The sequence below is a fragment of the Oreochromis aureus genome, linkage group 13 (genome assembly GCF_013358895.1).
Source record: "Oreochromis aureus strain Israel breed Guangdong linkage group 13, ZZ_aureus, whole genome shotgun sequence".
Taxonomy (NCBI): Eukaryota; Metazoa; Chordata; class Actinopteri; order Cichliformes; family Cichlidae; genus Oreochromis; species Oreochromis aureus.
In genome coordinates, this window is record NC_052954.1 from 19,958,494 (window position 1) to 19,970,600 (window position 12,107).

The following is a 12,107-nucleotide window of genomic DNA, read 5'->3' on the forward strand; positions in this document are numbered from 1 at the left end:
TTCAATATTACAGATAGGACCAAGTCTTGGTCAGGTAAATGTGCTCTTGGAAGCATGGTCCTTTGTTTTGACACGCGGACCTCCCGTCGGACTTGAGTTAATATTATATCACGTTCGCATTAACATGCGGTCGCTAAGAGCCTAGCGGAATCGGCCGTGTTGCCCGATAACCCAGAGTGTTCGTACAGAGACACCGCGGTGTCCGCCACCGCGATCATCCTCTGAAAGGTGGCGTGATCGGAGAAACGCCAAACGCAAGATCCGTTGCACCTGAACGTGTTAGCGTGTTCGGTGCCGATGTGCACGTAGTAGCATTTCCCGCTGTTTCTAAGGTAGTCACAAAGGAGCTCGTCTTCGTCTACAGCCCAAACGAGGGAGAGGGTCACACCCGCGCAGTCCTTCAGAAGAACACTGGCTCTGGAAGAACACGGCTTGGCCACCAGATACAGTTTTATAGCAGACGCGCAGTCCTTGGGCCTCGGCACGGTCGTGGCGTTCACTTCGCCCGTGTGACACATGTCGCCTAGAACGGAGCCTATAGAGCCCACCAGCTGCAGCACGTCTTTCACCAAATGCGGCTTAGCTACAATGCAGTGTATCGCAAACCAGAGGTGTTCGCTCGCCACCGGAACGTTCTTGTACGCCATGCTCAAAACGTTACGCATCACGGCGTCTCTCTGTGCGTCGAGAGACGCCGCCGTCCGGGAACTGTCGTCGCATCTAATCATTCCGTGGAAACGATCCAAAGATTTGTTCCATTCCGATACCAGCAGGTGTATTGGCATCGAAGGGATGTACAGCTCTTCCGTCCCAACGTAACCCAAGAGTACCTTCTTCGCGATCACGCTGCTGGGTTCCGCGACATTCGTGTTGTACAGGTCGACAATCCCGCAGTGGCGACCGTGGCTAGGCGTAACGGGCAGGAATCGCACACACACGTCTCCGACTTTAGGGGTCGACGGCACGCCGTTCAGCAGTTGAGACTCGACGTGTCTGAAGTGTATCATTCCCAAAGCTAAGTTGTTACAATCGCCCCGCAGGCCTACGCTCGAGCATATCACGTCGTTGTCGTCGTCTCGTTGAGAATTCGGTCTGACGTTGCCGTTAGATCGGTCGGCTTGAACGCGAGACGCTTTCATTATAGAGCATAGCGAGGTAGCGGCCATGGTTCCTGTTGCGTGCTTGCGACGATGTCCCTTAAGATTGTGTTAATCACAAGTGATACGAGGATACCTTTGGTCTAATGTGTAAACGGTACGGATCCGTGTGATGTTTTGAACACCGAGCTGTCATGCATACAAAAAAAAGAAATAAAGACATATCACACTGCGTGTCATTTCATTCGGTTTATTCTCTTACACATATCATAAAAATGAGCATCAGTGAAAAAACACAACAAAAAACAGAAGCAAAAAAACACATCAAGTTCAATTCTTTGACACAACGGCCGATATGAAATCTGAAACAGAGTCATTTTTCGATCTGGCAGCTTCGGCTTGGGTGGCACTGACGTATCCCGCGTTCTGTTTAGAGGTCGTCGGAGACCGGGCCTCGGTCGAGGCCGCAGAGTCCGCGGGGTTAGGTTCGGTTTCCATATCCACAGTCCCGGCCCCCGGATCCTGGCCCGGATCAGCCGAGTTAGAGTTTTCGGCCCCTGTGCGCGCGGAAGAGAGACCCTTTGTCATCTCCCTTATTTCGCGCAGCTCACGCATAAGCGCGGCGATGTCGTTGGTGCCGACTTCAGCCGAGTCGGCAGTCCGAGCGCTGGTGCGCTTGTACGGCGTGTCCTTAGCTAGCATCCGAAGCAGCTCGTATTGTTCACTCTGAGGCTCCGAGGGCCCAGGTTTCGGGCTTTGTTCTTTCAAGGCGTCCCTTATGCTAGCTTTGATGGACTCCAACATTAGTTCCTGTTGTTTTTGCGCAACAGCCTGCTTTTCAGCTTCTTCTTTGTTGTACGCCATGGCGATTTCCCTTCTTTGTTCCGCGGTCAGAGCCTCGGGTCGATTCGCCTGTTTCTCGACCGAGGGAAGCTGCGCTCCGGTGGTAGCCTCGGATAACCCGGGGAATCCGAGGAGTCCGTCTCTTCGGTAGAAAGAAGCGGGGTTCTGCGGCTGCAGGTACGGATAGGGCAGGTAGAACGGGCTGGGTTGGTTGTGAGTGTGCGCCGCGTACAGGTTAGTGTGCTGAGCGGCATGCTGGTGCGGCTGCTGTTGCTGGTGGTGGTTTTGGAGGAGCTTCAGCAACTCGTCCATCTGTGCTTGAGTGATAGACATGTTGCCAGCGTCGCAGGTCTCCGATGCGTCTTTGTCGTCTTCTAAAGCTTTGTCTGTAGTAGTAGTAGTAGTATCACCCGCGCACAGTTTGGTTTCGACGCCCGTGCGCTTGCTGAAGTCTTTGGCTCCTCGCAGAGTGAATAACGCGTCTTTGTCCGGACCTTTCAGCAAACGAGTAAATAGGTTATTTTGAACTTTCACGGCCTCTAACATATCTTTCAGCACGCGAATTTCGGCCAGCTGGTCGGACAGCATCTTGCTCAAACACTGGGTGTCTCCCGGCTCGGCCGTTCGCTCTGCAGAAGGCAGAGGAATAGTTGGTGTTGAGCAATCGCTCTCTGAGGCGAGGGGGTTCGCGCCCGCGTCCAACGTGTGGTTTTTCACAGTAGAGAAGCCCATCCGCGACATTGTCGCAGCCAGGTCTTTCGAAGATACCAGCACGCAAAAACAACCCGGTCTCATGGGCCAAGACACTAAGCTGCATTCTTCCGTCACGGGCCCTTTGGCGTTGTCCCCGACCGTGCCCAAGCTGAACCCCATGCTCGTTTCTGGTTTCACGACGCCTGCCGCGTACTCCGTATCAGCCCTCGCCACGCAACAGTAAAGGCAAGTTTTGTCACTCGAGCGACTGTGCACGTGCCAATAACATTTGACAAGCCCGATGTCGTTCTCCGCTTTGTGCATGAACAACGCTTTGCCCGGCATCGGATGACATGCTCCGGAGAAAGCCAGGTCGTTCGGCACGATGTATTCCTGTCTGGAATCCGGGTAGATCTCGTCTGCCGCTACTCCGTACACGCTGCACACACCCACCATAAACGCTCCATCGGACGACGATATGTTCTCCAGCGCACTCTTGTAATGAACGTCTCGAGTGCCATAGCACTCGGTGCAGAAAATCGGCACAAACAGAGATCGGTCGCATTGTAGCGGCTCGGGTGGGTATTGTTCAGGCGTAGCGTAGTCTACCAGGGTCATGGTCGATAGGTCGACCACAGCTCGCACGCTGTCATCTCTTCTAACTTTTATGTACACAGAGCCGTCTTTGGTTCCAAACAGAGGACCTATCCCCGGTTCACCTTGTATCTCTGCGAACGGAGCGGCCATCGCGGGGGGCCCGATCTACTGAGCTTTCGTGTTGAACGTCAAGTTGTCTCCCCACACAAAGTCTTCGTCGAAGGCCTGCAATACAGCGAGAGCCGCGCTCGATATGTGTTTCACGTTGGCGACCGTGCAATACGGCGGGGTTCCCGTCACAGGAACGTCGCGGCGATCTGCGTGCGTTCCCTGGGTGCACGTCAATTCTGTAATGAGCTCCGTTAATCTCGCGGCTTCCGAGACCTTGACCCGAAACACCGCTTGTAAATACTTCCCGGTGTAAAGATCGCAGCCGATGTTATCCTGTTGTCCTGAAACACGACCCGTTTTGCACCATTTACAATGTTCGCTATACAGCACGGTGATAACGTTATCGTCACCGGGCTCTCGGTGCAAGCACACGCTGCCTTTCCGAAAGCGATCGCAACACATCGAGAGCAATCCTCCCGATACAGTGAGCCTATCGCACTGTATGTGTCCAGCCACGCCTGAGTGTCCGAGCTGCGATGGACGATCGGCCGAGCGGTTGTGCAACCGCGTCTTCGTCGAGGAAGACAGAACGGTGGACGTCATCTTCCTACCGCGCGAGTGCTACGCTCACGAGGACCACGAGAACGGATTCGACAGAGCATCCTTCAGGCACCCGGGCCTCCATTAGTACATCGAACTCGTGTGCCCGGACCGGTTCTCCCGGAGACACGGATTCTCGTGTAGCGCCCGCGTCTAGAGACCCGGGGTATTCGGCCGCGATGGCCTCGGATCCCGTGTTCAGCTTGTTCCCGGACCCATCGGAGCAACCGAGCGCCGTGGTCCCTCGACAAAACGAAGACTCGGATATGTTTGTGCAAAAACAATATCCCATGCTGTATATGAAACTAAACGCAGACCAACAAGCGGGCATCGCCGCCATGGAACTGTGTCCGCCTAAACAGTGCCGGTTGTGCAAATTGGACCGAAACACCGCGGACGCGATCAAGGTGCTCAAGCCTCACGAGGTCAGACCGTTTTTGGTGTCGAGCGGACACAAGTTTACGGTAGAAGAGGTCAACGTTCACCTCGGTCACACGGTGACATCGGAGGAAAACATGATCGGCGTGTTGCAGAACATGTCGATAGACATGATAGCTCGTTCGTACACCTTGGCCAACCGCACGTCTTCTCACATCATGAACCAAGTCACTACGCATTTGGGTAAGAAGATACTGTTGCCCGACCAAGATTTGGCTAAAATCCACAACGACGCCGTGAAACAGTTCATCGGGCTCACGGCCGCGTGTCGGTCGCTGTTGAAACACAAAGCCGTGGAAGAGGCCGACAAGGGAGGCGGGCATCCTCTTTTGTAACGGCGTGTGCAGGTGATACTATTATAATAACCTCCCTTAGACACGCACACAACAACAGCGACACCATAGTACACGTCCATCGCTTCTGAGTCGCGACGGCATGATCGTTCACGCGTTTGTCCTGAGCACCGTGCTGTCCTTTGTTACATGCAGCCCTATATCCAACAAACGTAGCCGCACCGACAAACCCTACGGTTACGCGCCGTACGTTTGGGTAGCGGTGTCGAAATGCGTCCAAGAGAGCGGTTGGTGCGCAGGCCGCAGCAAAGGCAGCTTTGCCTTGACCGTGGACATCGAGGACCACGAAAGCGGGATGTGCACACACTACTGTCCCGGAGACATCTATGCCACCTGGAAATCCGGCAACGACCTGTACGACGATGTCACCCGCCACGAAGAACGAGGCATCATGCTAGGCGCGTACGTGTACAGGCTAGACCCCAAATCCTGCGTGGAAATACCCGGTAAATTCTCGTGCTCGGATCGAGTAGTGTCTTCGATCCCTATCAACAAAGTCTCCATCATGCTTCACGCGAGTGAGAAAAACAGAGACTACTTTTTCGGCGACAACCCCGAGGCTCAATGCGAACCCGGTCCGCAGTGCGCAGCGTACAAATTCCTGCGAAGGACCCTGTACGCGCCCGCAGAGAACGTGACGTGGCCCAACACGGACGACGTGTTGACAATACGAAATTCACCGTACGACTGCGTTTTGACGTACGCGGGCCTGGGAGACAGCGAGACCATAGGCTTGTGCTACACTCAGCTGGGCAACAACTGCTTTCGTTACAGGAAAACCACCTTCTGCATAGGGGACTCCGAGGACGCGGGTTCCGTGGGGCTCACCAACGCCGACAAAGACGCTTCCGCGCCCATTGTCATGTGTGAAATCTCCAACTCGGCCGATCTCCAGCGCAGAGAGCCGTTGTCTCGACCGACCACCGAAGAAATAGTGAGCTTCATAGGCCCCCTGTCTTGCGACGCCACCGTGGTGTCGGTGGAAAACGTGACATACAACTCGGGGCGCCTGTTTGTCTCCGCGGACATAGAAAGGTTTCACGCTTTGAGCGAACTCGGGCACGTGATCCTCACCATGCCTCTGGACGAGTGTTTACTTCCCATAGCGGCCACGGACGAGGGGTATGCCTCGGCGATACAAACCATGGCGAAAACGTTACATAAAACGATAATCGCCACGTATTCGAGCGCGATCATGTTCGACGCCAGCGAATGGGGGACCGGAGCCTGTGCTCGAGACACCGCTGCCGCGGACCTAAACACGCTAGCAAACAACCTTGCGCGCGCTGTGACGGGGCAGAAACGCATCAAGATGTTCCTCCGGCTTCCGAGAACCGTCGATCGCGTCAAGACTGTCGACTTTGCTAGACTCTCAATGTTCGAATCCTTTGTCACACCCCGGGCGACCGTGGACATGAACGAACCCAAAGACTGTCAAAACATGTGGGCGAAAAAGGGTTCGACCAAGGGGGTCATGTCGTATCTGCTGACCGTATTACGCGCGGGCGTGAAGGCTAACAAACTGATAACGACTTTATCGCTGACGGGAGGGGTCACGATCACGCCGTCCGAGGCCAACGTGATGAATGTAGCGAAAATCACAGGTGACCTCACGCTGGCCGACTCGGAAAGTAACACCATGCTAAAATGCGAAGAAGACATCAACACCAAATGCTGCTCTGGCTCTACGACAACAATATGGGGCAGAAACGCGTTGGTGAACGTCACGTACACCACGACGTCTCTGGAAACCCTAAAGCAGTTCCCCGAATTGATAGCGTCCGCGTTTGGCATCAACCAGTTTGTGATATCTCCCGTGGACTCGGATTTCAAAAGGAAGGTGCGAGCTAACACGCCCGCTATACCGAGCATCACCTCCGCGGTCCACAGGCTTAGAGATTGGCGGAAACAGCAAGCCGCTGCGGGCCTGAGCGGAGCGGACCCGCGGGTCTACGCTCCCCCGAGGTCTAGACGGTCCGTAGAGCTGATCACGGCCGATGATGTGGTCAAGCCAGTTGTTGGCGTCGTCTACAAAGACCCCGCTTCGGGTTCGAAAAACGTCCTCGATCCGCAATACCAAGTCGGACTCAGCAACAAGGTGGAATGTCCCGGGCTGATAGCGACAAACGGGGCCCTGGGTGTGTTCAAGGAACCTTACATAGAGATGCTCCGAACGGCCTACGATAAAATATACATAGCAAACATACACAAGCTGGCGTCGTGCACGCCCGGCGAGCCGACCCGAGAGGCCGAGAGGTCTGAAACGCCTCCGGACTTTGCGATCAACGTACACACGCTTGTCCCCACCTCGGACAAGTCGCACTTTATGCTCGGCATACTAAACAACGACAAACTGGTGCAGTACAACCCTCCGGTAAACAAAGTGTGCAACACGCACAACAGCGGAGAGCCTACACACAGCATGAACGTAGTCTCCGTCGACGACGGATACGTCTTGGACATACCAAAAGTAGAAGCCGCTCACGGGGTGATAGTGAAACCCGCGCAGGCGTTCTTCTTTGTGTCTAATTTCAGCTACGGTATAGACTACATGAACCTAAACGTGCAGTGTATCAACTACGATGTCAGCGCAATGCAGCCGTGTTTAATGGCGATATGCGGAGGAGACAGTACGTGTAGAAAGGATTACGGCAAACTGTGCAATTCCGCACACGAAATTGTGAACGACGCACGTAGGGCCAGCGAATTCGTCAAAGAGGGACTGGAAGAGCTGGCTGCGCAGGAAACGAAGGCGATGATGTACAAACTGCCCGAGAACACAGAGTTTGCGTGGATGGACGAGAAGAATCAGCAGAAAGGCCCGGGTAGGAAAAAACGGTTCCTGGGGCTTGTCTCCGGAGTGAGCGGCTTGGCCGTGGCGTGGCACACGTCCAACAGAGTCGACAAACTAGAGGAACAGATGGATGCCATGAAAGAGAATTACATGCAAGTCACAGGTCAGCTGGTCGAGGTCAACAACAGGCTCGATCATAACATAGCGCTAGTGAACGGACGCATGGACGAGCATGAACAGCAGATGAAACGCAACGCCGACTTCGTGAACAAGAACTTCGCCGTCATCAAAGACTCGCTGAATAGAAACACGGAGATGTTGATGCGCGACATCAACACCAAATTCTCCGTGACGACCAGCTACCAAATGTGGTACGCTCAGATGCAGAGCGTCACGCACCAGATGATGCAAGCGGCCATGCAGGTCAGGTTCATCGCGAGAGGGGTGGAAAACTGTCTCAGACAGATAGCTTCCAAACGGTCCGGCAGCTGCCCCAGCGGGATGTCCGTGATACGAGAACATCCCGGGCTAGCGGAATTTCCTACCGTTTCCACGGCTCTGTACAAAGACAGAAAACTCTTCATAGTTCATTCTCTCCCGCGCAATGTGGAGAAAACCGTAGTCAGAGGCATAATACCGATGCCGAAAATGAGCACCGACGGCATGCCATGTTGGCCGGATTACAAGGTGTGGCTCATCGGTGGCAAATATTACGAACCCTCCGAATGCCACGGAAAGTACTGCTATGAGCCTAAACCGCACTCAAAGTACCTCGCGTGTCTTGACAATCCAGCCGAGTGTAAAACCGTATGCGCTCGGTGTCACAGGGGCGTATGTTACGAGAAAAACAAATTCGTATGGATGCAAAGCACTGCAGTGGTGTCGATAGATTCACCGCCGCTCAAGCCATTTTCCCGACCTCACATATCAGATGGACCAGTTACATTTGAAGATCTGTTGAAAGATAAGCTTCCCGGGGTACCCGAATTGGAAATCGTCAAGGCGATAAACACAAGCGTAAAGCTCATGAGCGTCAAGGACAAACTGCAAAACATAAGCGATTCATTGGAGGCTTTCGACCAACGCTACGAAGAGATATCAGCCAGTCGGGTTACGTTAGGCGGATGGTTTTCTGGTTTTGTCAGTGATTTTGCACTATGGACTTGCGTGGCCGTGTTGATGGCGTGGTGCACCGGGCTATCGGCCGCGGTGGTGTACGCGTTGTTTTGCGGCGGGGGAGGCGGTGGAGGCGGACAAGCGCCGCCGCCCGTGCGTGTTAAAGGTTACAGGAGAGCGAAAATGTTATGATTAAAGGGTATGAGTATTGTATGCTCGTCTCGAATGTGCTGCTTGACATGATGTGATTGTGTACATTGTCGTGTTTTGTATATCTTGCATATATATATGTATATAAAACAATAAAGGGGGGAATCAACTGTTTGTGTTCTCAATCACTTGTCCAAAGTAGGAATTGTACTGGCAAAGTAGATAATTTGTCAGACTTGGCATTAATAGCGTGCACTACGCAAACGTTGGACCATGATCATACCTCCGTCGGGAAACAATAATACCTCGGTCGGGAAACAATAATACCTCGGTCGGGAAACGATAATACCTCGGTTGGGAACAATAATACCTCGGTCGGGAAAAAATAATACGCCGGTCGGGAAACTTCGGTCGGAGAATGTGAGCGGGTTGAGGGGGTGTCAACTCCGCGGTCTCGAGTTTATGTATTTATACTGCTGCACAAGAGCCTTCTTGTCAGTGGACTCTGCCACAAGCAGGGAAAGATGGTGAACTTTGCGTTCTACGCCGTGGTCCTGAGCTGTGTATACTTTGCAAGCTGTGAGCAAACGGTGGTTCGCGGGCCTCTACATGATGCTTTGATTGAAACACTGCAGAGCCACCCTAGCATACGGAAAGTGACAATCGACGCGCCTAGGCTTCGCAGGGGCATTTTTTATGTCCCCAAGAGGTTATCCGGGCAGAAGAAAAGCCCTCGCCGTAAAACATGCAGATGGAACATGGAGGCAAAGGCGGTCGGAGACTACGCCTTCGACAACAGCTTTGTGTACATGACAACCGAGGACTGCGCCAAGTACAACGAGGCGGATTGGCAAGGCGTGTTCCCTTGCGTGTTCAACAGAGACACCCTGACCACTACTTGCAACGGGGAACTGCCTCAGGGCGCAAACCAGGAACAGTGGCACGTCGTAACCCTGATACTAGAGCCTAAAAACATGAACGTCCCCCTCAGACCAGCACCCGAGCCCAGAGCCGTGGTAGCCACTCCGTTTGCAGCCGAGCCCACGCTCATTAGCCTGGGTGGACTGGGGCTAGCTAAAACCATTCAGTACACCGGAGTGTACTCTGGGAACATCCTGCTGCAGTCTGACTGGCAGCACGGTCAATTGCATGTAGGAGGACAGTCTACAGAGCTATCCTTTGACACGGATTTTGCTCTCAACGACAAGTTGTCCTCCAACCAGCCCCAAAGCAGCAGCGTTGAAGTGTCTTGGTACGCCTGGGCCCAAAACGGCAAGTTGGTGGTAGACATGCTTTACAGCGACGCTACCCCTGCGCCTCAAGTGGCACCACCACCTCAAGCGGCACCACCTCAAGGGGCACCGACAACAATCCCCAACGGCAAGCGCGCAACAGTCAGCTACAGAGCGCAAGACCTGTCCGGGTACGAAGTGACGATTGGCGGCACCACGTACACGTATCGCTCCAACGAAAACGGGGAATCAACCGCAATGGAGCCTAGACTGTGCCCCGTCTTGACGCTCGGCCTCTCGTGTGGAATCATGAGAGGCGTGGCCGAGGCGGACAAGCAACTGCTGGGGAACATCACGGGGTTTTTCCTCGCATCCACAGAGCGATACGCCAACCGTATTGCAGTCGCGGGGAACGTGCTGGGGACCAAAGGACTCCTGAGCGTGAACTACGAGGCTCCCGTGACAAATCCCGCCGACAACGCCTGGATCGAGCTGCCCGTGGACAAACTCTCCCAGTGCGCCCAGAGAGTGTACAACGCAAAAGATTGTGTGGAGAACAACTCTGCTTCGGGCCCTGAAATCGGTCTTCTCGTGCACACCCAAAGCCAAGACGAAGACGGCGTGCCGCGCACCATACTTCCAACATTCACCTCATTTTAAATGCTGTATGTTATTGCAGTACCTTTTTAAACGTCGTATCTTATATTATAGTACCTCAATTATGTTAGCTATGTGTAGCCAGTTTCATTTAATCAAGTTTTGTTTTTTTTTAACCATTGCGGCTTCGACTTTGTATGCCGCGAGGCCTATCCTTATATCGCTTGATTTTGTTGTTTCGGTACAACCCTTGTACTGTTCTTTGCTGCTATGTACAGTATTGTGATTAAACACATCCGTGCACCCATTACGGGCTATGTCTACTGGATGTTATTAGCCGTTAGTTATTTGTTACTTAGTTTAAGCAGCCGTCTGGGCTATATGTTACTCATTTGTTTGATGAATTACGCAGCCGTCTGGGCTGTATGTTACTCAGTCGTTTGATGAATCACGCAAGCCGTCTAGGCTCTATGTTAAGCGTATATATATCTCTCTTGATTACCCAGCCGTCTGGGCCATATGTTACTCTGTTTGATGAATTGCCCAGCCGTCTGGGCTGTATGTCATTTGTTTGATGAATTGCGCAGCCGTTTGGGCTATATGGTAATCGTATATATCTCTTGATTTGCTCAGCCGTTTGAGCTATATGGTAATCGTATATATCTCTTGATTTACTCTGCCGTTTGGGCTCTATGTTACTCATTTGTTTTATTTTCGTTAGAACTTTAAACTGTGAAATTTCATGTAATCATTCAATCTGTATTGTTGAGGTATACCAAATAAAAACCCATGGTGAAAAATATCCTCTTATGCGTGTTTGTTGTGAATATAATCAGCGACGATGTCAAACACTCTGATGTAGTAGATGTACAACAGGGCCAAGGGAAAATAACTGACTGTCATAACACCAGATAAGATTTGTTCCTAAGAGAAATATCGTAAAGGTATCAAACAGCAATTTCCTTGCAACAGCTTGTATTTGACACAGAGGGGACGACACAAACGACTGTGTGTACATACGATGTGTTTCTAGGAGAAATATCTCAAACAGCAATTTCCTTGCAACAGCTTGTATTTGACACAGAGGGAACCGCACAAGCAACTGTGTGTACAAAAAAACTTTTATTCACATAGAGATGGATATACACAAATGTTATATAGCATAGACACAAATGTTTATAGCATTGACACAGGTTACACAGCGTCCTCCGCCTCCTCCGCCATCTCCTCCGCCGCTTCATCCTCCTGTACCAACGCCCAAGTCCTTGGTTTTTTCCATCGCATCATTGCTGTCACACACACACACAAAGCTATCACTACTGGTATAACAGCTACACAAACTGCCACTGTGCCCCACATATCCAAAGTTGTAATACCAGTAGATGTTACAGTAGTTGGGTTTTCAGTAACAGCCGGGGCACGAGAATGATCGTAGAGTCTACAGATCTCAACCTCAGGCTCTACTACCTCTAGCAAGTTGTACTGA